Source organism: Condylostylus longicornis, unplaced genomic scaffold (genome assembly GCF_029603195.1).
Source record: "Condylostylus longicornis isolate FDR11 unplaced genomic scaffold, ASM2960319v2 ptg000256l, whole genome shotgun sequence".
Taxonomy (NCBI): domain Eukaryota; kingdom Metazoa; phylum Arthropoda; class Insecta; order Diptera; family Dolichopodidae; genus Condylostylus; species Condylostylus longicornis.
The window spans coordinates 121,734-147,500 of record NW_026578221.1 but is presented as its reverse complement, the minus strand read 5'-3'; the positions used below and the strand labels follow the sequence as shown (position 1 = coordinate 147,500).

The following is a 25,767-nucleotide window of genomic DNA, read 5'->3' as shown; positions in this document are numbered from 1 at the left end:
CTACAACTTCTTGCATTTTATATCTTTAATTCAGTTTTATACATTATGGTAATTACCACATAAACTAATGTAATTGAAAAAAGTGTGAAAATGGCAGCCACATCACAAAATTCGTTTTTTCAAAATATCAGTTTTGTAGCTTTAATAGTTTTTATAATCAAACCACTTGTGAAGTTGTATGGAAGTTACCTCAAACAGTAGAGAAATCCCAACGGCTTTTAAAAGCAGCCCTAACAATGTATTTTCTCTTTCGAATTTTCAAAACTCTACGCGGAATAATTTCTGAGATATGCACAAATAACTTTTGAAGATTAATGGCAGCAATCACAAGTGCTCCTGATATCTCAACAGCATTTAATTAATATAGCTGCCATTTTACCATATTTGTTTTTGCAAAATTTGTAGGTTTTAAGATATAGCCTAATCATTTTTGAAGTTGTGTGGCAGACTCGAAGGGAAGCAATTTCAACGGCTTTTGTCAAACATAATAGCCCTAATAATATATTCGCTTATGGCAAATATCAATACCATGGATTCTATAATTTCTGAGATTTAGGCAAGTAAATTTCGAAGTTCTATGGCAGCTACCCAAACCTCGATCATATCTTATTTAAATAAGGTTCTGGCATTTACTATAAAAAATCATTTCTGAAAATTTGTTGAACTTTTTCAATCAGTTTTTGAGTTGTCGGTGGGACGAATGGACGCACGGACGGACGGACAGGCGGACACACATCACTAAATCGACTCAGAATTCGACACTGATCAAAAACATGTACTTGAGTCTTTATCTCAGTCCATTATTTCGCAGCGTAACAAACGGAAAAGTAAATTTACTGTACCTTTAAAATTTTCAGAGATGACATTTTGTTGTCCGCATACGAAACAGACAGGGATGATAAGATAATGAATTTGATGTCAATATCTCTATTAGTTTTTAAAATATTTAAAAAATCTATTTGACTTGTATGGTAGCTCCCCAAATAAGTTGCATGAATAAATTTAATTACAATAGGGTCAATTGGAGCAAAAGCAAAAACTTGTGAAGGTTTGGTGTCGATTGCGTTATTCGTTTTTGAGTTATCGTACGATTGGAATAAACGTATACGTATGATTATACGTATATTAAAGGAGAATTTTACGCTAAGAGCAAGAATATATATACATGTCCATTCCGGAGATTTTATTTGTACACGACATGGTACTTTTATTCTACGAGAATATTACAATATTGTTTGTCGCTATTGATATTATATTACGCCAATGTTATCTCCATGCCAAGCCACACCAAGCTATGTAAGATAAAGCGTTATTAGTATTAAAAAATATTTTTTTTTTACTTTTGATTTCTTAATACATACAAACAAACAAAATTTTTTGATTTTGCAATTTATTTTTTTCCCTTTTGTATTTAAATTGAGGAAATACATAGCAATGTATAATATAGGTTCTCCTACGTTTAAAATTACTGTGGAGCATTACAAGTAAAGCTTTCTAATTTCTAAAAATGTGTGACAACAGTTTTAATTTTTCTATTATTTCTATTTAATTTTCAAAAAATCAATCAATATCGTAATAAAATTTGACATAAAGTTGAATATAATTTGCATCAAGAATTAATTTAAAAATAAAAAAAAATCTGATGTGGTCAGCACATAACTGACCGCATTGTGCATTGTCTAGTTAAGTGAAAGTATTACAGAATATTATAAAAATGCCTGTTAATTACCTCTTTCCAATTTTTAGGACATTAATAAGCTTATAGTTAACATACCTAGAAAAATGTAAATTTGGCTCTTAGTAGAGTTTCGCTTTGTGCCACCCGAATTCCCTGAAATGCTCGCCAGTTAGTTTCGGTAACAACCAGAACTCAAACATCAAATTTCAAGAAATTCTATCAATTAGTTCCGTAGATATAGTGAGAAATGTAAAATCGGCCCGCAGATCAGTTTTCGAGCCCTGATCTTTCCAAAAAATTTTCATTGTTTTAATACGAAGAACTTAAATATTAAATTTCAATGAAATCAGTCGATTATTTCTCTTTATATACGCAAAAATGTATATTTGGCCCGTAGTAAACGTCCAGTTGCTGACACCTGATTTCTTCCAAAAGTTAGGAGGTTTTGCGGCCGGTCGAGCGAAGCTTATATATGAAATTTTAAGCAAATCGGTTGAATAGTTTCTTTAAAATGTTCAAAAATGTAAAACAGGCCCGCTAAAAAGTGCAGTTCCCGAGGCCTGATATATCCCAAAAGTTGATCCATCCGTGCCATGGTGGAAATAAACTTACATATAAAATTTCATAAAAATCGGTTCAGTAGAACTTGAGATACACGCGTGCACACACAGACCGACAGACCGACAGACCGATAGACCGACAGACCGACAGGTTGCTAAAAATAGTTTATTTACACTTCCCTACTATGGAGAAGTGCATTCCCACAGAAAACTCGATATGCAAAATTTGTTGCCATCACATAACCTACCTATTGTATACACAATACGGTCGGTAATTATCAATTGCAATTACTTCTAATGAAGTCTTATTAAATATTAATTATAATTAACTGGAATTACTTAATATAGCAAATGAAATTTATATTTTGAAATTAGGGTTCTTAATATTTTATTAAACAAAAATTAGAAAACTTTCGAAAACAGTTACGTTATTTCAATATTTTTTTTTTGTAAGTTTTAAAATTCAATAAACTTAACAATAGTCAACTCCCTTACTTACTTTTAGTAAATAATAATATTTTGTGAAACAGCTTTTGATTAGCTCAAATAGGAATAAATAAACTAGCACGACTTTAAGAATTCTCCAATGCTTAGTTAAGTGCAGCTCATTTTAGTTGAATCTGATTTCAGTTAAATCTTTAATAATAAACTGAAGTATAAAGAAGCTGCACATTCTTGAAGGAACTTTAAAAAAACGAAGTTGTGATATATTACCGCTAAGTTTATATATTCATGAAAAATGAGCTCTGACACCAAAATATTTCGGCAAAACCACTAATAACAGACATTAATCAAGTGAATAAAACTTTATTAAATCACTTAAAAAACTCTATTTCTATCAAAATATCGTATACCGTACCTACTTAAACTATAAGGAGGAAGGATATTTCACTATGTGAAAATATTTCCTAATATAACTAAAATAACATATATACCTAAAAGGAATTATATGGACTTTTAATATAAAAAAATACACATATGCAATAGTTTTCATGAATTATGAAGCGTATTGATTTATTTAATATTAAAAGTCCACATAAAAAATTTTTAGATATATACATGTGATTATACAGGAAATAATGTATATATGTGTTATATAAGAAATGCATTGTAGGAGACATGTTATAAATAATTGGCAATCTTGTTAAAATCAAATTTGCAAAAATGCACAAGAATAAACTAAATTGTTCCAGAAAAAAAAATTTACACAATTTTTTTTCTCGTAGTGCAGAATTTATTGAAGTTTTAACAAATTAAACAGAATCTGGCAAGCTTTTTATAAATCAATTTTTTAATTATATTTTTAATTACTAGGGCTTGTATATTTTAAGTTTTTTATAGCAAAAAAACTTTAGGAATGCTAGCACTAGTAATGTACAAAAAGGTTGCATTTTAACTTTTTCTAAATCAGTAACAACAAACTGCAAAATGAGAAAAGCGAACTTAAACGTGAGAATAATAAATTTCATTGCGAGAGTATAGCTAAAGTAAAAATTAAAAGAGTAATTCTTACGATTTTTACAGCACAATTGCAGTTTTACATACTCCTTTGAAAAAAAAATTAAAAATAAAATTCCAGATAAATACTATTACAAAATTTTTTTACTATATACAAAAATTAAGAAAATAGAGAAAGAACATAAAAGAACGCAATCACTAACAATTTTAAATATGACTGGAGATTAGCGACAACTTGGCTGTACGATTGGGTTTAAATTTTAAGTAAATTTCGGACAAACCAATGGGTTGTAATTTAACACTTTTAAAACAATTAATAATATTAATCGTTTTAAAATACATTTAAATAAAAAATCTCGTGTTGTAATTATCTATTCTAGTATTAAAATTTACTATTCTCATATTGAAGTTTAATATTTCACATTGAAAATAATGGTTTTGATATTTTTTTCTATTTGTTATTCACGTAAATATGATATGTATATTTACAAAATAAAATGTTTATACTAACTAAAAATTATATTGTCACAGGAAATTATACCAAAGTATGTATATACACATAGCACAAATAAAGAATATTTTTAAAAATGCTGTTTTTTATATCTGAACTGGAAACCTTTAATATTTTATAAGAATTGTATTTTCAAAAACAAAAAAATGCAAAAACCAAATGATATGAACTAAACAAGTGGGGTAAGCTTCCTACGCACAAAACGCAATTATATATTTCAGTTAATGACAATAATTCACCAATAATTTACAGCTTGCAGAGGAATTATAACTTGAAGTGAAAACTTAAAGACTCCATAAAGAATTTCAAAAGTTTTTTCAAGGAGAACTGGCACTCTAATTTTGCTGCTATTTTTGAATTTAAAAATTTTGCTACTACGTAGCCAAAACATATTATCTTCATTTAATATTCCTAATTGAGGTATATTAAAGTTAAAGTAATATCTAATATATACTCTCTAAAGTATGTCCAGCAAATCTTTTGAAAAAAATTATTAAGGTTAGCATATTGCATTTCAGATTGCAGGTATACATAAAATTTTATTGACAGAAAATTAAATACAATTCGTTTTAGTTATAGATATGTAGGTTCAGGCAGATGATCGCCATTTTGAAACATTTCCTGAGCCAATCTATGGAACATTTGAAGAATCTTTCTCTAATTGCTTTATTTTTGTATCACATTTCATTAGGTTTTGTTGTAGGAGATACATACATTTTTTTGGACATACATATATACATTTTTTTTATTTACTCATTTACGAGTACACAAAAATTTAACAATTTTTGTTCGTAAATTATCTGTGTAATTTTACTTAATTAATAGATTTGAGCAAAACTGTTAATTAAATGGCTTTAAATATCCTTATTTTTATGTCCTACACTATAGGGAAGGGTGTATTAACTTTTTTATGGAGATTGTGCCCACTAGAGGAAGTTGTCTGCATATGTTACGAATATGTAACTATATATGTAAGAATGTGTATTCAGATCAAGATTTCAGTCTTGACAAAAATATAATTTTTAAGATATTTGTACAATATTTTCGATCCTTATATCATGAAACTTGAAATAAAGTTGATTATAATTTGCATCAAGAATTAATTTAAAAATTATCAATTGTAACTAATTCTAATGAAGTCTTATTAAATAATAATTATAATTAACTTGAAATACTTATAACAAATAAAATTTATATTTTAAAATTTGGGTTCTTAATATTTCATTCTATCAAAAACTAGAAAACTTTCTAAAACAGTTACGTTATTTCAATATTTTTGCTGGTAAATTTTAAAAAATGTGTTATTCAATAAACTTAACAATAATCAACTCTCTGAAAGGTGTCATATAATAATTTCAGTAAATAATAATATTTTTTGAAACACCTTTGGATTAGCTTAGATATGGAAATAATTTAATTACCACAACTTTAAGGATTCTCCAATGATTAGTTTAGTCCAGCTCACTATTCTCTCATTTGAGTCTGATTTCAGTTAAATCTTTAATTGTAAACTGATATATAAAGTAGCTGCAAATTTTTGAAGAAACTTGTGAAAAACGAAGTTGTGATAAATTACAGCAAAGTTTATAATACATGTTAAATAGACACTAACACCAAAATATTTCGGCAAATCCTCTTATAACAGAGATTAATCAAGTGAATAAAAGTTAATTTATCGTACTTAATCATTTAAGAAACACTACTTTTATTAAAAGATGGTATACCCTATATACTTAAACTATAAGGGGGAAGGAATAATAAAATTAAAGTAAATGTAAAAGGGCGGCGAGGATTTGAATCGCGGACCGTTTTGCACAGTACAATTTTTAAATTTTAACAATTTGTGTTTTTTTTTTTATTTTATCTTAAGTTAAACCCAAATATTTTAAAAAATTTGCAATTCACTATATATCTTAATATGAACTATGAAATGAAGTTTGACCCAAGTAACAACATTACTATGTAAACTAAAAGCCTTCAAATTCTTTAGCCAACGCTTAACAGAACCTAACACAGAGCTTGTTTCATTAATTATATAATCGAAATGATAATTTGTTATCGAAATACAATATTTTAAAGTCTTTTATTAAACTTACTTTTTAGTATAATTGAAAGTTAAAGGCTGCGGTACAGGAAAATAAAACATTGGTAAAAATATTTAGAATAAATGAAAATTAGAATGAAAATTTTTTGGAATGACAGAAAATTTCATAAAAGCCATTCTTGTATACTGCTACAAAAAAGGCTTTTTTCTAAAGCGATGGAGCAAAATGTATAGAGTGAGCGCTTTTGGGAAACTAGCTCAGGCGATTCATTTTAAACTTAAATTAAATTAGTAAAATTATTTTTTTTTAATCTAACAATATAATGAAAAAAACATTATAATAATATAACGTTATTGGTAACGTTATTAACAAGAAAATATATAATATAAACGTTTACATACATTAAAATGTGAATTATGTGAATTAAAATAATCCGTCCGCATTATGTTAATGTTTTTTTTAAACGTTTGAACACATTGCAGCTACAGAATTTTTTGAAATATTATATTTTCTAGTAATTCGAAGGTGTGGTACAAGAATAAAATAATAGGATGTATACATAATTAAAGGTACCTACATATTGTTTTATTATGCATAAAAGTAATGTATAAGAGTAACAATTATTTACAATTTAGTAGCTATATGAATGATTATTATCTTTTAATATAAATATTCATATAAATTTTTAATATGAATTAAAATTATTATTATAAGTGTATTATGTATGATTAAGATCCTTTCTTTACGCAGAACAATATTTATATTATTCATATAAGTATCTGCATATGTGCATGTAAATATGTGTGTATATATAAACACAATGTGTATTATTCTTTATTAATCATATTTACTTTGTTGGATATTTTTTAGATTAAATACTGCATAAAATATGATAAAAATGATAAAAAAATTGAATTTTATCGTTTGGATTAGTTAAAGTAAAAACAAATTAAATGAAAAGCAGGTTTTCGATAAATTAGGAAAACTGTTCTTCTTTTTTAAGAAAATGTAAAGCCAGACTTTTTGTTAAATTTTTATTCTCTTTATAACCCATTAAAGAACCTAATACGTGTCTAAGTACTATTTGAATATGTTTCTAAAATTTACTTTGGTATGTGCATTAGCATATCTAGGGTTAGTTTTGGAGGTTCAATATGGCATGAACGTTGGACAAATTATTTAAAGTGCATTCTTTAAATTATTTAAAGAATTTAAAAAAGTGCATAGCGTATTGTTTAAAAACTGTGCTGCTGAACCTACAGAAATCTTTTTTTATTTATTTTTGAATCCGCATAGGGGTGTTTTGAAGCAACATAAATATTCAATATTCTTTTGAGTTTTAAGGCTTTTACATTTAAATATTTTTCAAATTAAATTTATGTTAGTAAACTTTGCAGTTATATTTTGACATATGCAAAAATAAAAACTCTTTTACATCTAAATATTTTTCAAAAGAAATTTATGTTAGTAAACTTTGCAGTTATATTTTGACATTTGCAAAAATAAAAACCCAAATCGGGAAATTTTTCTTTCATAATAATTGAGCTAGAATAAGAATGTTCAAAAATGATCCTATGAAATTCTTCAAAATTTAAGCGATGCAAAAGTACATCACTGACTTCCGAAAGAGTTGTTCCAAAAATTTGAAAAAAAAACGGATTTTAGATAACTGTAAATTTAAACGGACATTTTTTTTTTTTTTTAATAAACTATAGTATACAGCGATAGGAGAAGCAAGCCACTTGATTTCTCCGTTTGGAAAATTTTAAAATGCTTACGGTCTCACTGCAATAAATAGTGAAAAAATTACATTTTTAGGGTTTTGTGGAGATATAACTTCTAGAACGGGGGAGAGGTAAAAATATTCTTTCTACGGAAATAAGTTTCTAGTAAAGATCTAAGTTAATTTTTTACCGACCGTATTGTGTAAACAATAGGTAGGTTATGTGATGGCAACAAATTTTGCATATCGAGTTTTCGGTGGGAACGTACTTCTCCATAGTAGGGAAGTGTAAATAAACTATTTTTAGCAACCTGTCGGTCTGTCGGTCTGTGTGTGCACGCGTGTATCTCAAGTTCGGCTGAACCGATTTTGATGAAATTTTACATGTAAGTTTGTTTCCACCATGGCACGGATCGGTCAACTTTTGGTATATATCAGGCTTCGGGAACTGCACTTTTTAGCGGGCCTGTTTTACATTTTTGAACATTTTGAAGAAAATATTCAACCGATTTACTTGAAATTTCATATATAAGCTTTGCTCGATCATACGCAAAAATTCCTACCTTTTGGATGAAATCAGGCATCAGCAACTAGACGTTTACTACGTTCGAAATATACATTTTTGTGTATATAAAGAGAAATAATCAGCCGATTTCATTGAAATTTAATCTATGAATTCCCCGTATTAAAACAATGAACATGTAAATTTTTTGGAAAGATCAGGCATCGGCAACTAGACGTTTACTACGGGCCAAACATACATTTTTGTGTATATAAAGAGAAATAATCAACCGATTTCATTGAAATTTAATATATGAATTCCTCATATTAAAGCAATGAACATATAACTTTTGTTGAAAGAGCAGGGCTCGAGAACTGATTTGCGGGCCGATTTTACATTTTTCACCATTTTGAAGAAAGTATTTAACCGATTTACTTGAAATTTCATATATAAGCTTTGCTCGATCATACGTAAAAATTCCTAACTTTTGGAAGAAATCAGGCATCAGCAACTGGGCGTTTACTACGGGCCAAACATACATTTTTGTGTATATAAAGAGAAATAATCAACCGATTTCATTGAAACTTAATATATGAATTCCTCATATTAAAGCAATGAACTTTTTTTGAAAGAGCAAGGCTCGAGAACTGATTTGCGGGCCGATTTTACATTTTTCACCATATCCACAGAACAAATTGAATGGAACCAGAACCAGAACTCAAATATCAAATGGAATTTCTTGAAATTTGATATTTGAGTTCTGGTTGTTACCGAAACTAACTGGCCAGCATTTCAGGGAACTCGGGTAGCACAAAGCGAAACTCTACTAAGAGCCAAATTTACATTTTTCTAAGTATGTTAACTGTAAGCTTACTAATGTTCTAAAAATTGGAAAGAAGTATTTAACAGACATTTTTATAATATTCTGTAACAAATTCATTCAATAATAACAAACTGCAAAATGAGAAAAGTGAACTTAAAGGTGAAATAAATTTAAATTATAAATTTCATTGCGAGAGTATAGCTAAAGTAAAAATTAAAAGAGTAATTCTTACGATTTTTACAGCACAATTGCAGTTTTACATACTCCTTTAAAAAAAAATTAAAAATAAAATCCCAGATAAATAGTATTACAAAATTTTTTAACTACATTGCAAAGATAAATATCTATACAAAAATTAAGAAAACAGAAAAAGAACATAAAAGAACACAATCACTAGCCTTTTCAAATATGAATGGAGATTGGTGACAACTTGGTCGTACGATTGGCATTCTACAATCTACAGTATATTATTGCCTATCAGAAGTAGAAACCATAGACATTAAAGGGAGAAGAAATTTTAAGTACAGTTGGTTCAAACCAATGGGTTGTAATTTAACATTTTTAAAACAATTAATAATATTAATCGTTTCAAAATAGATTTAAATAAAACATCTCATGTTGTAATTATTTATTCTAACTAGTCGTGTGTGCTTGCATTGCAAGCCTTTCGAGTATTATGCCTGGAATTGTTTTGGAATTGTGTTCCATTCTGTGTGTGTGATATTTTAAGTTTACTTTTTTTCTTCGAAAACACGCCCGTAATATACATAAAGATATGTGTTTTTCCTAAAATTTTATAAGATTAAACTTAAAATAAGAAAAGCTCTTAAAACTAATAACGAAAAAGTACGTAATTAAATCGTGAATGTATAATCAGTTAACACTAATACTAACGTATATCGGGTAAAACGTATAGCATACGACTTCTATGCAAAAAGTCTCAGGTTCGAAACTTGTAAAATGAACTTTTGAACTGTAATGTGAACTTTTTTTTATTGATTTTTTTTGTTCCTATTTAAAATGAAATTAAAAGAGCTTTACCCTTACAAATCAATATCAGCAAGTTTCCGCCCCTAAATATTTTTCTGAAATTACCCTATTTGTAAATATTTAATGAAATAAAATAACATTTTCTTATTAAACTTAAAAATATATTTTCAAGAAATTCAATGTACACTTATGTTTTGCTTATTAACACATTTTGTATCAGATCGCGAAAAGAATACATAACTAAATGCGTACCTACATACTTTTTATAAAACAATGTAGATTCTATTAACCTTAAAAATTTTCTTGTGTTCACTTCTTGTTTTCCAAAACACACTTTACATAGAATATTTATACTACCAAAAGTAAATAAAAATTACCCCTATAGGATATAGTACCATTTTGTAAAAAGCGTTCACAAAGCATCTTGGGAGGGGGTGAAGGGGGAGAGTGGGTGTGCTGCATACTTTTGCGTGAAAGTTAAAAGTGGAAATTTTGGGGATATTTCGTAAATCCCTTGTATCTCAGAAACTGCTAAGTTTTAAGAGCTATTTGCATACAAAATTTTTACATATTTTCGATTCAATATTCTTTTGTTTTCCGTTTTAAAATGTATAAATTTATGATGGCAAGAAATATTTGTATAGCTTAAGTATCTATTCTATATATATATATGTATATATATATATTTTTTAATCAGCCAGAAAATCATACTTAAAATTTTCTTTTGTTCTATATATTATTTTATTATGTTATTTCTTTTATTTCAGTTTTTTTTTTTTTTAATTTTCTTCATTGTATTTCGATTTAAAGTTTTTTTATTTTTTAATAAATATGAAATAAAATAAGTATAATAAAAAACAAGATTCGAGTGGAATTAAAGGATTCTCTGTTCAACCCGTAAAATAAAGCTTTTGAAATTTTTTTTTCTATTTGTTACAAATAGAAAAAAAAATGTCAAAATCATTCCCACTGGAACTGGTACCCCAACACCAGTGGGCTAGCACAAAGTCCCGGTGGTGCTAAAGACTCACCAAACCCTTCAAGTTTTGTTCGACAAAATTTTTGAACATCGATCCTATGAGGCCCCAGGAAAAGTTTAAAGTAAAAACTAAGCTAAAATGTTCACATCTAATACGACATATGCGATATGAGGAGTAACCGTATTTAGCATACATTCATAAGTTTATCTTTTTTATCGGTTTACGTTTAATTTATCTTTATTACTTTATTTTGGCAAGTATATCATAAAGTATTCAACTTATCTTTGACAAGTATATTATAAAAAAAGTATTCGACAAATCGAACGATTAACAGGGATTTTGTGATTGGCCAATGAAATTAAATATAGTTTATTTACAACGAATATGAATGATATCCTCCCATCGATAGAAGGTGGCAATTTGTACAAGTTTTCTTAATATCTCTAGAGACTGAGAAGAAACTCGAAAACAATGGCTCTGTAATGTTGAAAAGTTACTGACAATCTTATATATTAAACTAGTGATATTCTCTTTGTGAATAAAAAACCCGTCTGAATTCGATAGGTCGACATTTTAATCAACATAATTGATTTTCTATAAAATTGAGTACACGAAAGCACATTTTGAACCCTTTTCTTCCTTCCAGAAGTAAATTTATGGTTTTTGATTCCAAAAATTGAAATATTATTTTATATTTTAGTAAAATTACTACCCTCGATGACTAATGTTATATGATATACATTTCACTTTATAAAACACATAATTTTTCATATATATATAAGAAAAAAATACGCCTTGGGGATAACTTTTTTAGGATATAATTTTTACCAAAATGTTAGTTTAATTTTTCCTATACTGCTTGCTATGTTTTCTATTTTGACTTTTGTTAAACCCTTACAGGATTTTGGTTTTATGATTAAGGAAAAGGCACAGGAAGTACTTATGAGCCTACTGTCCCCTTTTTTGCTTCGATAGCGAATGATGTATAAAGATTTCGCAAAGCATTTAAAAGGGTCTTGAAACTAGAGCTTAAAAGAACTTTGTTATTCAACTTTTTCCGAGTCCAGGGTAGCTGTTAAGACCTTTTTGATCACGGTTGAGGGTTATCAAGTACATTTTAATGTGTCGTATTAAAGATATCGTAGATAAAGTCATGAAGTACTCTGTAAATTTTGTTCAGCAACATTGTGGAAAAACAATATTATACAGTTTGATTTTTTACCTATTATTTCCTAGTATGAAAGAATTAGTACGAAAATAAACAAAGAATGTTAAAGTATCAGTTTTCTTAACAAAGATTTGAAAGAAATAACAACAGTTTTGCAACATACAGTAGGAACAGATAACAAATTCTTCTATTTAATATGTACAAAGATTAACGATTGAAAATAGACGATTTCGTTCCTCTCTTCTTTTTGAATAACATTTTTCCTATGAATTTCCAATTTAAATAAAAATGGTTTACATATGTAGTCGATTATAGCAACAAATCTTTAAGTGTCATAAATTTTGTTATAAAAAATGTAAAATAATAATAATGAATGTTTTATATTAAAAACTAATTTCGAAATTATACATACATATGTACATAGTGATACAGCATTTGTGAAGTAAAATAATAATGAAGAATTCGAACTGATTCAATTTACGTAAATGAAGGAAAACCGAATATTAAGTCAATCACCAAATTCAAAGATGAAAATGTTCTTGACATACTTTGTGCTGGATCAATAGTTTAAGAAGATACCGTCATTATTCTTCTAAAATCTTTCTATTCAATATTGGAATTCGTAGCGCAAAAACGAAATTTTGTTTTTTATTGTAAATTTTTTTAAGTATTGTGTGTAATGTTATTCTTTTTAATCTTTTTTATTATTATTGCTTAAATGAAATATTATGTCTACTTTCGTTATTTTTATAAGTCAGTCTAAAAACGTGTATAATTCAAGAAAGATCTTCTGCTTTGTGGGTACAATAAAATTTTATCTTTAATTCAGTTGTCGTCTTTGGGAAAAACAAAACGAATAACCAGTTAGCAGATGTAATGTTAAATACATATGTGCATATATATATATATATATATATATATATATATATATATACATATATATGTTTATATAATTTTGTTTTACTTCTTAATCTTAAAAAGTTCGAAAGGTGTCCAAAAGAGAATTAAAAATCGTATTTCATCGCGCCTTAAACATATTGTGGAAAAATATTGCAACTTATAACAATATAAAAAAATCCTATGTGGTCAGCACATAACCGACAGAATGTGTAATTCCTAGTTTAATGAAAATGTTCAGAGCTCTTTTCAGCACCTTTCCAAAAAAATTTTGAAAAAAAGTGCTTATTAGTTTCACTCTGTTCGTCCGTCCGTGGACACTTTTTCTGTTTACAAAACTTCTACACCTTTGAAGATATAAATCTGAAATTTTATATGTACATAGATTTTTGCTAGAAACTTATTTCCGTTGAACAAAATTTTTACCTATCTCCTCCTCTCTAGAAGTTATACCTCCCCAAAACTCTAAAAATGGCCTTTTTTAACTATTTGTTGTAATGAAACCATAAGCATTTTTGAAATTTTGCAAACGCAGAAAAGCAGCGGTTTGCTTTCCCTACAGTTAAACTTTAGAAAAACAAAATGGCCGTTCAAATTTACTTACCTAAAGTCTTTTTTTTCCAAATTTTTTATTTCGTTTTTCTTCTAGCTTAAAATTTTAGGGTCTTTTAGACATTAACAAATAGTTCATTTTGTTGGAAGAATTTTTTTTTCCATCTCCACCCCCTCTCAAGTTATCGCCTCTTTAAATTTGTAAAATTTGAATTTTTGACACCTTATATTTCTGAAACCGCAAGCTTTTTCAAATTTGTATAAACACAAAAAGCTAACGGTAAATTCCATGACATTAAAAAATATAATTATTTTTCTTAACTCACACAATTAACCCTTAAAATCGAGCATTATGTTAAAACCACTTCATATTAATTTTTGCTTTATTTCAAAGACTGCATAAATCGTTCATCCTAAACATATGCAATCCCGCAATATATGAATGAAAATAATTTTAATAGTGTGATAGGTATACAAAGACTGTATTTAAAAGCAGAATTTTCACTTGTTGAAGGGAAAAACGCTACAATACACACCATTGGTTTGACCCAACTTTATTAAATTAACGCTTAAATTTACGATATCATACTTAGCACTATAAGAGTACGAGTAATCAAAACACCAACTTTACTTTGTCGACAAGCGCATACAAATGAAAATTGGAAATATAAGAATCTAGATCTTCGTCCTTCAACCAAGGCTTGATCACACACATAACATTAACAGAATCATTCAATATTTTCAGCATAACCAAAGTATAAAACAGAGAAGTTTTTTGGAGTTTATAGAAATTTTATCTAGTGTACTGAAATTTTTATTTACTGGGTGAAGCACAAAAAGATAAGAAGGATTAGTTGATAAATTCACTTAGCGCATCTATTTTATTATATTGATAGCCATGCTATCTAAATCCTTTGGGACAAATATTTTTCCATCATTAACCCAAATAAATGCAATTTTTCCTTCTATTTTCGAGTCTTTTTTTTGTTTTATAAATAAATTTGTTAATCTTTCGTTTATATTGATTGGCTGTGTCGTATTACCTTACAAAACCATATCGGAGTTGAGATAATTTTTTTTTTTATATTCTTTAGATTTTATCATAATACTTAATTTACTTTCTTTTTGCATGAAATCAATTATTACATCTAGTGAAGCTCCACTTAGTGATATAGAATAATTTAGCCTATATTTATCAACTTTATACATCTTTTTCTCCGTAATGTTTATATGTGATCTTCAGTTAAATTATTAGTGATTAGCTTACAGCCAGATAGAATTTTTTTAAGCACTTTATACCACATTCTAAAGATTCATTCTTCGCAATAAGAATATCAAGCACAAATAGGTAAGGTTCATATGGCTGCGTGTATTGGTATTACTAAGGCATTAAGTTTGACGCCTGCAGATACTTTAAATACGCTTCTCCATTTACTTCAAGCGAGATTACATATTGCTAACCTGGCCTTCAGCTGTACCGTGAAACCCAAGGCATTAGGCAACGATAGCATTCTTTGGTCGCTTCCTAAAGGAACGGCTGATGTAATCACAGACTTTTGCGTCCCAAAATTTAGCTCCGACCAGAATTTTTGGTCGAGCTTTCCTCTCGTGGCAAATAGAGGGGTTTTGTAGTGGCTTTATTTCCCAACAGCTTCAAGAATGGGAATGGAGTCGGTACTAGAATTTTTTCCTTGACACATAAGATGTCCGAATCGTATCAGGTGAAGTGTCTTTCAGGCTAAAGTTTTCATCATATTGAAAGCATGCGAGGTCTTAGTGGTGTCACTGTTGTGGCTAGTAATATATCTATACTAACCCCCATCCGTGCGGCCATTTTGTCTATAAGGTCGCCTGGGGTATTCTCGAAGCTTGTGGGCCAATGCAGCTTTGAGCTGTCAGGGTGTGCGCTCGCCATAGTGTCACAATCCCTTGGGTCCTAGGCCACTATATTATATCTGGGAATAAACGAGCGGATGAGCTGGCTAGTTATGGCTGAGCCATGATTATTGGACATTTCCGGTGAAGAATAGAATTTTGTTCCCATCAACACAGTAAAAACGAATATATATAGGCATTATTTATCGTGCACCGGAGGTGGAAAGCCCAGTCCACATGCTAGACGGCAAGCAAGATGTGGCTAAAAGCCGACCTTAGAAAACCGAATCAGCGCCTAGTGATGTCTCGGAAGAACCCAGTATACTGGCTATATGCGGAGAATGCGGCAGGCTTAGATTACCCTTCAACACAACTTGTCGTAACTGCCAGGAAATGGATAAGAAGGAGGTCATTTTTCATTATCTCTGCCGGTGAAGGTCTGAGCGGTTTCAGACTGGAAATAGATTTAAAAAAAAATTTACGGAGAGACCACAGGTTTTAAATTTAGCGGCAATCTTAAACGATAATCATGTGAACTATGAAGATAAATATCTTGACACATTCGATAAGTTCATTAAAGCACTTGACACTGCTCTGGTGAGTATAAAGCCCCCGCGTAAAGAAAGTAACTCTCATTTTTATACCCATACGAACGTGTGTTCGAAGAGCCCTAAATTATAAGGGGAAATTAAATTTGCCTTACCGTTTGTAACGCTAGAAATAATGGTCTGAGATATACATTCAAGTGTATGTTTTTGATCAATGTCCAATTCTGAGTCGATTTAGTTCGTGCGTCTATCCGTCCATCCATCCGTCCGCCCCAACGATAACTCAAAAACTAATTGAGCTAAGTTCACCAAATTTTCACAAATGATTTATTATAGTCAATGCCAGAACCATATTTAAATTTGATATGATCGTGGTACTGGCTCAGATAGCTGCCATACAACTTCAAAATTTATTTGTCTATATCTCAGAAATTATAAAAGCTACGGTATTGCAATTTCACACAAGCAAATATATTAGTAGGGCCAATGTGTTTGATAAAAGTCGTTGAAATTGTTTCGCTCCTTCTGCTGGCTGCCATACAACTTCAAAAATTATTTGGCTATATTTCAGAAACTATAAAAACTGTGATATTGAAATATCACACAAGCGAATGTATTAGTAGGGCTAATGTGTTTCATAAAAGTCGTTGAAATTGATTGGCTCTTTCTGGTAGCAATAATGCAACTTCAACAGTAGTTTGGCCATGTCTTAGAAAACGTTGAAAACACAGTACTGAAATTTTTCATAAATTGATATGGTAATACGTTTAAGGTGCTTAAAGTCATACTTTATCTCATAGTCAGCTATGGCATATATATTCGCACATAGGATAATAAATTCGTACGGGTATCGCAGAGATGACACAGTCAACTCTATTCTTTCTCGCTTTTTTACAGTTTTTAAAAAAGTGTATACAGTTTATATGAAGAAAAAGAAATTATCACCCCCTTTTTATGTTTTAAGTCATTTACATTAAAAGTTCTTAAAAATATTTTTATATAACTAAATTTTGGAGTTTTATTTTGATGTTTGCAGAAAAAGATTGCCAAAAGAAGAAAGTTTGCATTCAAAATAAGTTTTATTAAAAGCATATTTTCTAAAATTTATAGAAAATCGATCGATACAGACCTCCCTAGTTGCCATTTAAAAGAATACTAAGTTAAATTGCGAAAAAAAATTAAAATAAATTTTAAATTGCAAAATGTTTATGGGGTAAATTCACCAACCTCTGAGCATATTTTTAATACAAAACTTTGCCGAAAACTTGTGTATATCCAAGAAAATATTGGGTATTTCATATAATCAGTGTTGATTTAGAATTAATAAAAAATACATGCTTGATAAAAAAGTACGTTCGAAAATCGTAGTATGTCTAAATTTCTAAAATTTTGTCAAAATTTTGCTTGTTTATAAGCTGCAAAAATATTTCAACTTTGAAAAAAATCATAATATAGAAATAATAATTTGTTCTTATTAGTTATACTTTTGCATATAAAGAAATCTGCAAAAGTAAAATTTTTGATTGTTAAAGATCGACTGTAATTATAAAGATCAGGATCTTCTAACTAACATATAATATATTTAGAAATATATATAATATTAGTTAAAATATAATATTAATTAGAAAAACCTAAAAAGGAGCAATTAAATGCCCTTGATTGTAAATTTACCTTATAATATACGAAAATAAAAATAAAAAATTTTAAGCAAAGAAAAGGCACCTAATTTTCCAATAGTTTTTTTCAAAGTAAAAAATAATTTGAGGAAGAACATACTAATTATATCGAAGTTGACCCGATTGAAGTATTTACGAAAAAACTTGTTATGCGGTGGCCTGATACTTACCAGGTCAGTACACTTGAAATAAATAAGTAAAAAAACTCCAGCCCTATTTTTACTAAGATCGCAGCAACTGTTAGTTAAATTTCGCATATAATTTTATACAATTTGAGATCATAAATGTTTTGTCGAAAAAAATGATTCTGTAATAGATTCAGATAACAATGAAATCTTTGCTTTTTGTAGCTATTTATATAATATGTGAGTAAACATTCTATATTTTAAAATTGAACCGTGAACCAAAAACAGATACTTTAAAAGATTGAAGTAATAAATCAAAAACAGATATTTTCAAGAATATAGAAGAACACTAATAATACTTAAATTACCGAACAAGAAGAATGTTTTGACATATATCAACGACATTCAAGACTTTTCTTATTCTAATCTAATATTGTAAGTACCGGCTTAATATATTATTTTTCTATATGTAAAACGACTTATTGTAATATTCTTCCATATGTCTAAAACAATGAAATTAAAAGTTTCACTTGTCAGAAATTAAACAGTAGTCATCTTTTCTCTTTTAGTATACATCTTCAATAATATGCCGCTTCCAGATTGAATATTGGGCGTCAAAGACGCAGTGACATATCCCAAAGAACTTTAAGCTAACAAAGCAATAAGAGTTTCATCATTATGATCAAATTAAGCATAAGGCAACATGAGTTCCGTTAAAAAACTAAAAATGAGTCCTTTATGTTAATAAGCACATTAATAAACACTTAAGAGTAATAAGTGAGCCCATCACGTCCCCTGGAATATAAGAGAAAGTAATGAAAAATGTAGTTGAAAGACACTAATTGTTAAAAAAATCAATTTTGAGATTAATTAGTTCAACAAGGAAATAGAAAAAAGAAAATATCTTCTATTTCAAACGTACTTCTAACTTTTTATACCCTGCACTTCGTGAAGGGTATATTAACTTTTGTATGGAGTTTGTAACTACTTGAAGGAGTCACCTGCGATATGGACATATACATAAATTCTTGCTCAGCGTAAAATCCTGCGTTGATTTAGATATGTCCGTCAGTCCGATCGCACGATAACTCAAAAACGAACAATGCAATTGACACCAAACTTTCACAAGTTTTTTCTTTTGTGCCAAGGACGAACCCTATCGTTATTGGACTAATTCGGACAACGGATTCGGGTAGCTGCCATACAACTCAAAGAGTTTCTTTTAAATATTTCAAAAACTAATAAAGTTATAAATATAAAATTTTGTATATTCTACACATGCTCTAAGAATTTTACTGGGATAACTGCACCGGCCTGGGTGGCTGCCATACAACTCCAGAAGCAAATTTTTTATGTTCGGCAAAATAATAAAGTTAGACTCATGAAACTTGGCAGTTGTGTGTCCAGTTTATAGGTCAGACATATCCGTGAAGTTTCTTTAGAATGGTTTCACAGGTTTAAGTAACTGCTATACAACAACGAAAAGTGCTGGGTATAAATCAATCGGTTTATATCGACTGAAACGTTTTTAGTTGTTTGTATTTCACTTCTCCACAAACAGCAAATCGGTACCATGCTTAAATTTATTTTCCGCTTTTTTCCTCGTGTATAAAAAGAATACTATGACAAATAAGGTACTGCTTAACAAAATGAAACCAATTTAACACAGTCGATATTAATAATTTTAAATATCATTTCTACTAATGTCTTGATAAGTAAAAAAAAATGAACCCAACGCTATTTTTATGTAAATGTAAAAAAGAGGTGTATTTTTTTTTTCTACTAGGTGAAAAAATCTCGAAAGACGAAGAAGGAAGCTCTATCTGCCTTTTTCCTCCGACAGTGAGGGAGCGTGACTCCTACCATAAAAAATCACCTAAATTCTGAACGGATAATACTGGTCCTATAGACCAACTATTAAATACCTTCCATAAGGAAATTGGTATTTCGTGTTAAATCGAAGGGTCTTATTCGTTTAAGCTTCCATATTTACAGGTTGTTCTAGACGAGCCCTATGCTTTGTAGCACAACTCCAAATTTCATCCACAACCAAAGGAATTCCTAAGTCCCTGTGGATATCACTGTTACGTATATATCCTGGCGCATTTACCATGCTCCGTAGTACTTTATTCTGGAAGGTTTGAATTTTGTTAATGTGAGTCTTCTTGGCACCACCCCACAGCTGAATGCCATATCGCCATATTGGTTTAATGATTTGGTTATAAATTAAGATCTTACTATCAATTGCCAAATTGGACTTATGACCTAGGAGCCAATAATTTTCTCTATATTTATTTTCTAATTCTATGTGTTTCTTCTTTATATGCTCTTTCCACGTTAGCTTGACGTCTAAAGCCATTCCTAGGTATTTTTGTGAGTTATGGATCGTTCCATTTACGTTAATTTGTGGTGGATTCACTATTTTCCGATTGGTGAAGTTTATGTGAACCGATTTTGTTTCATTCAACTTCACCCTCCAATCTCTAGTCCACTGGCTTATTTTGTTAATTGCCTACTGTAATTTATTTGTCGAATCGTCAATGTTCGCTCCTACTGCCAATATTGCAGTATCGTCAGCAAAAGTGGCTATCGTAGCATTTTCTATTTGTGGCAAATCACTCGTGTAAAGCAGATACAACGTTGGGCCCAATACACTGCCTTGAGGCACACCTGCCCTTATTTCTCTTAGCGTGGTGTATTCAGCATCTTGTTTAATTCTAAATAATATATCAGCTAATTAAGATTTCAAAATTTCTACAAATGACGATGGTAACATTTGCCCTAACTTAAGTATAAGGCCCCTGTGCCACACCTTGTCGAATGCCTGTGCTACGTCTAGAAACATGGAGGAGCAGATTTCCTTATTTTCCAAACTTTTTCCTATAATATAAGTTATTCTATGGACCTGGTCTATTGTAGAATGGTTTCTTCTAAAACCAAATTGATGGTTCGGATGGTTACTTCCATAAGGAATAATTCGTTTCCCTCGTAGCTGACAAGTTCTTTATATAATTTTCGTATGTTGCCGATTTAAATTCTTGGATTTTTCTTTTAAGAACCTGGGAAAGTCTGTTTAAGACAGTTTTATCATCAGGGTGACGCGAATGTTGCCATCTACGTCTGGCTCTTCTCTTTTCACCTACTAAATCAGTTATTTCTCGAGGATAACTATTTGCTGCCGGTTTGTTCTTTGACATTTTTGTATTGTTCCATGCAGCTCTTTGTATGATTTTAATAAATCCTTCTAACTCCACATCTAATTGCTCTCTTGATTGTATATTAATATTTACGTCAATATTCTTTATTGGCCTACTGACACTAACAAGATTTCTGATGTTATTGACTTTTTTATAGCCAAAAATATATCAGAAAACTTTCTAAGCCTTGAAAATAACTATGATTTTAATTCGGATCACTCTGCTGTCATATTAAAACTAAGTGAAAAAATAACCAAAACATTATTTAGGCCCAGTTTAACAAATAGCACTAAAGATTGGGTGAGCTTTAGATACGAAATAATAAACAATAAAAAAAAAGGTGTATAATGCAAAAAGAGAAAAGTATTTTAATTTCAAGAGAATTTTGTATTTTCTGCCACCCGCAAACAATGAACAATTGAAATAGGAGGCTTTTTGAATTTGAAAATCGTTTTTGAAATAGAAGGATATTTTTTGATATTCGGAAGGCAGTAGATTGTTAAATAAAAGCAATATATAAAGCTCTATTTAAATTTCCTGAATTATTTAGAAGGACTTACACAAATTTATTTACACAGATTAAAAAATGCTTCACAATACTCACTTATACAATATAAAGTGTTTTTCTTAATTTTTACCGTTTTTTTTTGGCATAATAAATTTTTCCAAACAAATAATTCGCAACAAGTGAACTCAATCCACGAAATATAGGTGAAAAATTAAACAAGAAAAATTTGAAGAATACAACAAATCTTGTATAAAATAAACAAGCTTGTTTATAGCAATAAAACGATAAAATTTTCTGCTTTTAAGTTTGTAAAATAGATAAACATTAAAAATTTAAATTCACTTTGTTTAAAATATAACCAAAGTATATCTATTAATAAGTAATTCGACTCGTTCCATTCCGTTAGTTTTGGTTTGCATCTTGCTTCCAAATTCTTCAAATATTCCATTTTTATTTAGAAATAGATGGTAATAAGAGTTGTGCGAGCAAGAAAGAAACAAAATATTGTAAACAAACGAGTGTATCAAAAACATTGAACTGAAATAAAATTAAATTAAGTTAGGTAAAAATTTTGTTATTACCGACCGTATTGTGTATACAATAGGTAGGTTATGTGATGGCAACAAATTTTGCATATCGAGTTTTCTGTGAGAACGTACTTCTCCATAGTAGGTAAGTGTAAATAAACTATTTTTAGCAACCTGTCGGTCTGTCGGTCTGTTGGTCTGTCGGTCTGTCGGTCTGTGTGTGCACGCGTGTATCTCAAGTTCTACTGAACCGATTTTTATGAAATTTTATATGTAAGTTTATTTCCACCATGGCACGGATCGATCAACTTTTGGGATATATCAGGCCTCGGGAACTGCACTTTTTAGCGGGCCTGTTTTACATTTTTGAACATTTTGAAGAAACTATTCAACCGATTTGCTTAAAATTTCATATATAAGCTTCGCTCGACCGGCCCCAAAACCTCCTAACTTTTGGAAGAAATCAGGCGTCAGCAACTAGACGTTTACTACGGGCCAAATATACATTTTTGCGTATATAAAGAGAAATAATCAACCGATTTCATTGAAATTTAATATATGAATTCCACGTATTAAAACAATGAACATATAAATTTTTTGGAAAGATCAGGGCTCGAAAACTGATCTGCGGGCCGATTTTACATTTTTCACTATATCTACGGAACTAATTGATAGAATTTCTTGAAATTTGATATTTCAGTTCTGGTTGTTACCGAAACTATCTGACGAGCATTTCAGGGAATTCGGGTGGCATAAAGTGAAACTCTATTAAGAGCCAAATTTACATTTTTCTAGGTATGTTAACTATAAGCTTACTAATGTCCTAAAAATTGGAAAGAGGTAATTAACAGGCATTTTTATAATATTCTGTAACACTTTCACTTAACTAGACAATGAACAATGCGGTCGGTTATGCGCTGACCACATCAGATTTTTTTTATTTTTATAACAAAATTTTTTATTTTATTTTTCATTTTATAAAAGTTATGTAAAAACATTCGAATGTATGAAAGTAATAGTTATAAATTTAAATTTTAATACTTTGTTATACGGTACATACCTATTCAAGATAGATACACAATATGATGTAAGATGTATGTACGCCATTTACATGGCTGCTTCAAGCTTATTATTGTCTATATACCCGTTACTTGATCTGAAGCCGGCTTCACTCAAGTCGCTTATTTGATGTGACATATTAATAATAATTTGAAATTTAATAGCAAAACGTCGTTTTTGGGCTTTTTAGCTAACATAGTGAAAACGCAGCTTGAGTTTCGAGCTGATTTCACGTCAAGACGCAATGTAGACGAGGCATAGAAACTTAACAATTTATAATAAAAATTCATAATAAATATTTATAAGGAATATTAGTTTTAAATTTTTGAATAAAAATAAAAAATTCATTGTTTATATATATAATAAATGTGGTGGCAATAACTAATTACAATTTTTTTTTTAATATTATTTGCCTTTTTCGAATTATATACATATAATATGTAAATTATAATTTTTTTTTTTTTTAATAGTCAAATTTTGTTTTTAAGTCGCTTCGCTTTTATAATATAGATACACCATTTCTGCCACCTTGCACTGGAATAAGTTCCAGAAATAAAACTCCCGCTTATAAAATTCTTAATATTTTTTGCTATACTTTATATACGAAAAAATAAATACCTCCCGCTTTTAAAAATACATTATAAAAAAATCTGATGTGGTCAGCACATAACCGACCGCATTGTGTATTGTCTAGTTAAATGAAAGGGTTACAGAATATTATAAAAATGTCTGTTAAATACTTGTTTCCAATTTTTAGGACATTAGTAAGCTTATAGTTAACATACTTAGAAAAATGTAAATTTGGCTCTTAGTAGAGTTTCGGTTTGTGCTACTCGAATTCCCTGAAATGCTCGCCAGTTAGTTTCGGTAACAACCAGAACTGAAATATCAAATTTCAAGAAATTCCATCAAATCGTTCCGTAGATATGGTGAAAAATGTAAAATCGGCCCGCAGATCAGTTTTCGAGCCCTGATCTTTCCAAAAATTTATATGTTCATTGTTTTAATACGAGAAATTCATATATCAAATTTCAATGAAATCGGTTGATTATTTCTCTTTATATACGCAAAAATGTATATTTGGCCCGTAGTAAACGTCTAGTTGCTGACGCCTGATTTCTTCCAAAAGTTAGGAGGTTTTGGGGCCGGTCGAGCGAAGCTTATATATGAAATTTTAAGCAAATCGGTTGAATAGTTTCTTCAAAATGTTCAAAAATGTAAAACAGGCCCGCTAAAAAGTGCAGTTCCCGAGGCCTGATATATCCCAAAAGTTGATCGATCCGTGCCATGGTGGAAATAAACTTACATATAAAATTTCATAAAAATCGGTTCAGTAGAACTTGAGATACACGCGTGCACACACAGACCGACAGACCGACAGACCAACAGACCGACAGACCGACAGGTTGCTAAAAATAGTTTATTTACACTTACCTACTATGGAGAAGTACGTTCCCACCGAAAACTCGATATGCAAAATTTGTTGCCATCACATAACCTACCTATTGTTTACACAATACGGTCGGTAAAAACAGGTAGACATCAAAATTGAAATAAAGACAAAAATTCTTATGTGTATCAAAATGAAAATAAGAAGGTATACTGCATAACTTTTTTAGCTAACGGAATTTTTTGTATACTATTATTGGTGAGTGATTGCATTAGTGTGATGTAAGCGGAGAGTCGAACTGCTTGTTTATAGATATACTTTGATATAACAAAATGATACAGACTGTGAAAAAAGATATGAAATGAGTCTCGCTTTATGTTTGTATCTAGTTATACATAATTTACATAGACTTGTTTTTTTTTATCAATTTTGTTTTTTCCTTTATTTGTAAGATAATGGCCATTTAAAACTTATACACCTATAAGATAAACATTTTATTGCTTTAGCTCGAAGACTTGCGAGTTCTTATCAATCCAGTAAAAGATCATATCAAAACCCCGAAATATTCGCCGAAAACTATTACAAATTTTTTATTACAGCAAATTATTAAACATTTAAATATTTTTTTTGCTTTAAATTATGATAGAATGTTGCAATAGAAATAGTTTGTCAACAGAAATTTTTTGTTTCCAATGATTTTTTTAAACAACACAGTGTTACAAGTTTATTTCTGAATTCACAAACCCAGAAGATTGTTGTCACATTACAAAATTAAAAGTCGTTAAATATTAAACCTGGTTATATGAAATTGGAAAGAAAATTATGATTTGGACATAAAAAAGACATGAGTGCGCAGAACCATTTTAAATGTAAAAATAACGATTACAAGACAATTCACAAAAGTATAGTCTACTCGTATAACGTCAAGAATAAAACAAAAACCAGTTTTAGTTTTCATTAATTCAGGATGAGGAA

At 29.5% G+C, this 25,767-nt stretch overlaps 1 protein-coding gene across 1 annotated transcript in view; it reads right to left on the bottom strand.

Annotated features, from left to right (window-relative positions):
* Positions 1–25,767, bottom strand: part of LOC129616634 (T-box protein H15-like) — a gene marked incomplete at its 3' end in the record, with an annotated part of 109,764 nt that overhangs the window by 468 nt on the left and 83,529 nt on the right. The gene's annotated exons all lie outside the window — the stretch shown is intronic.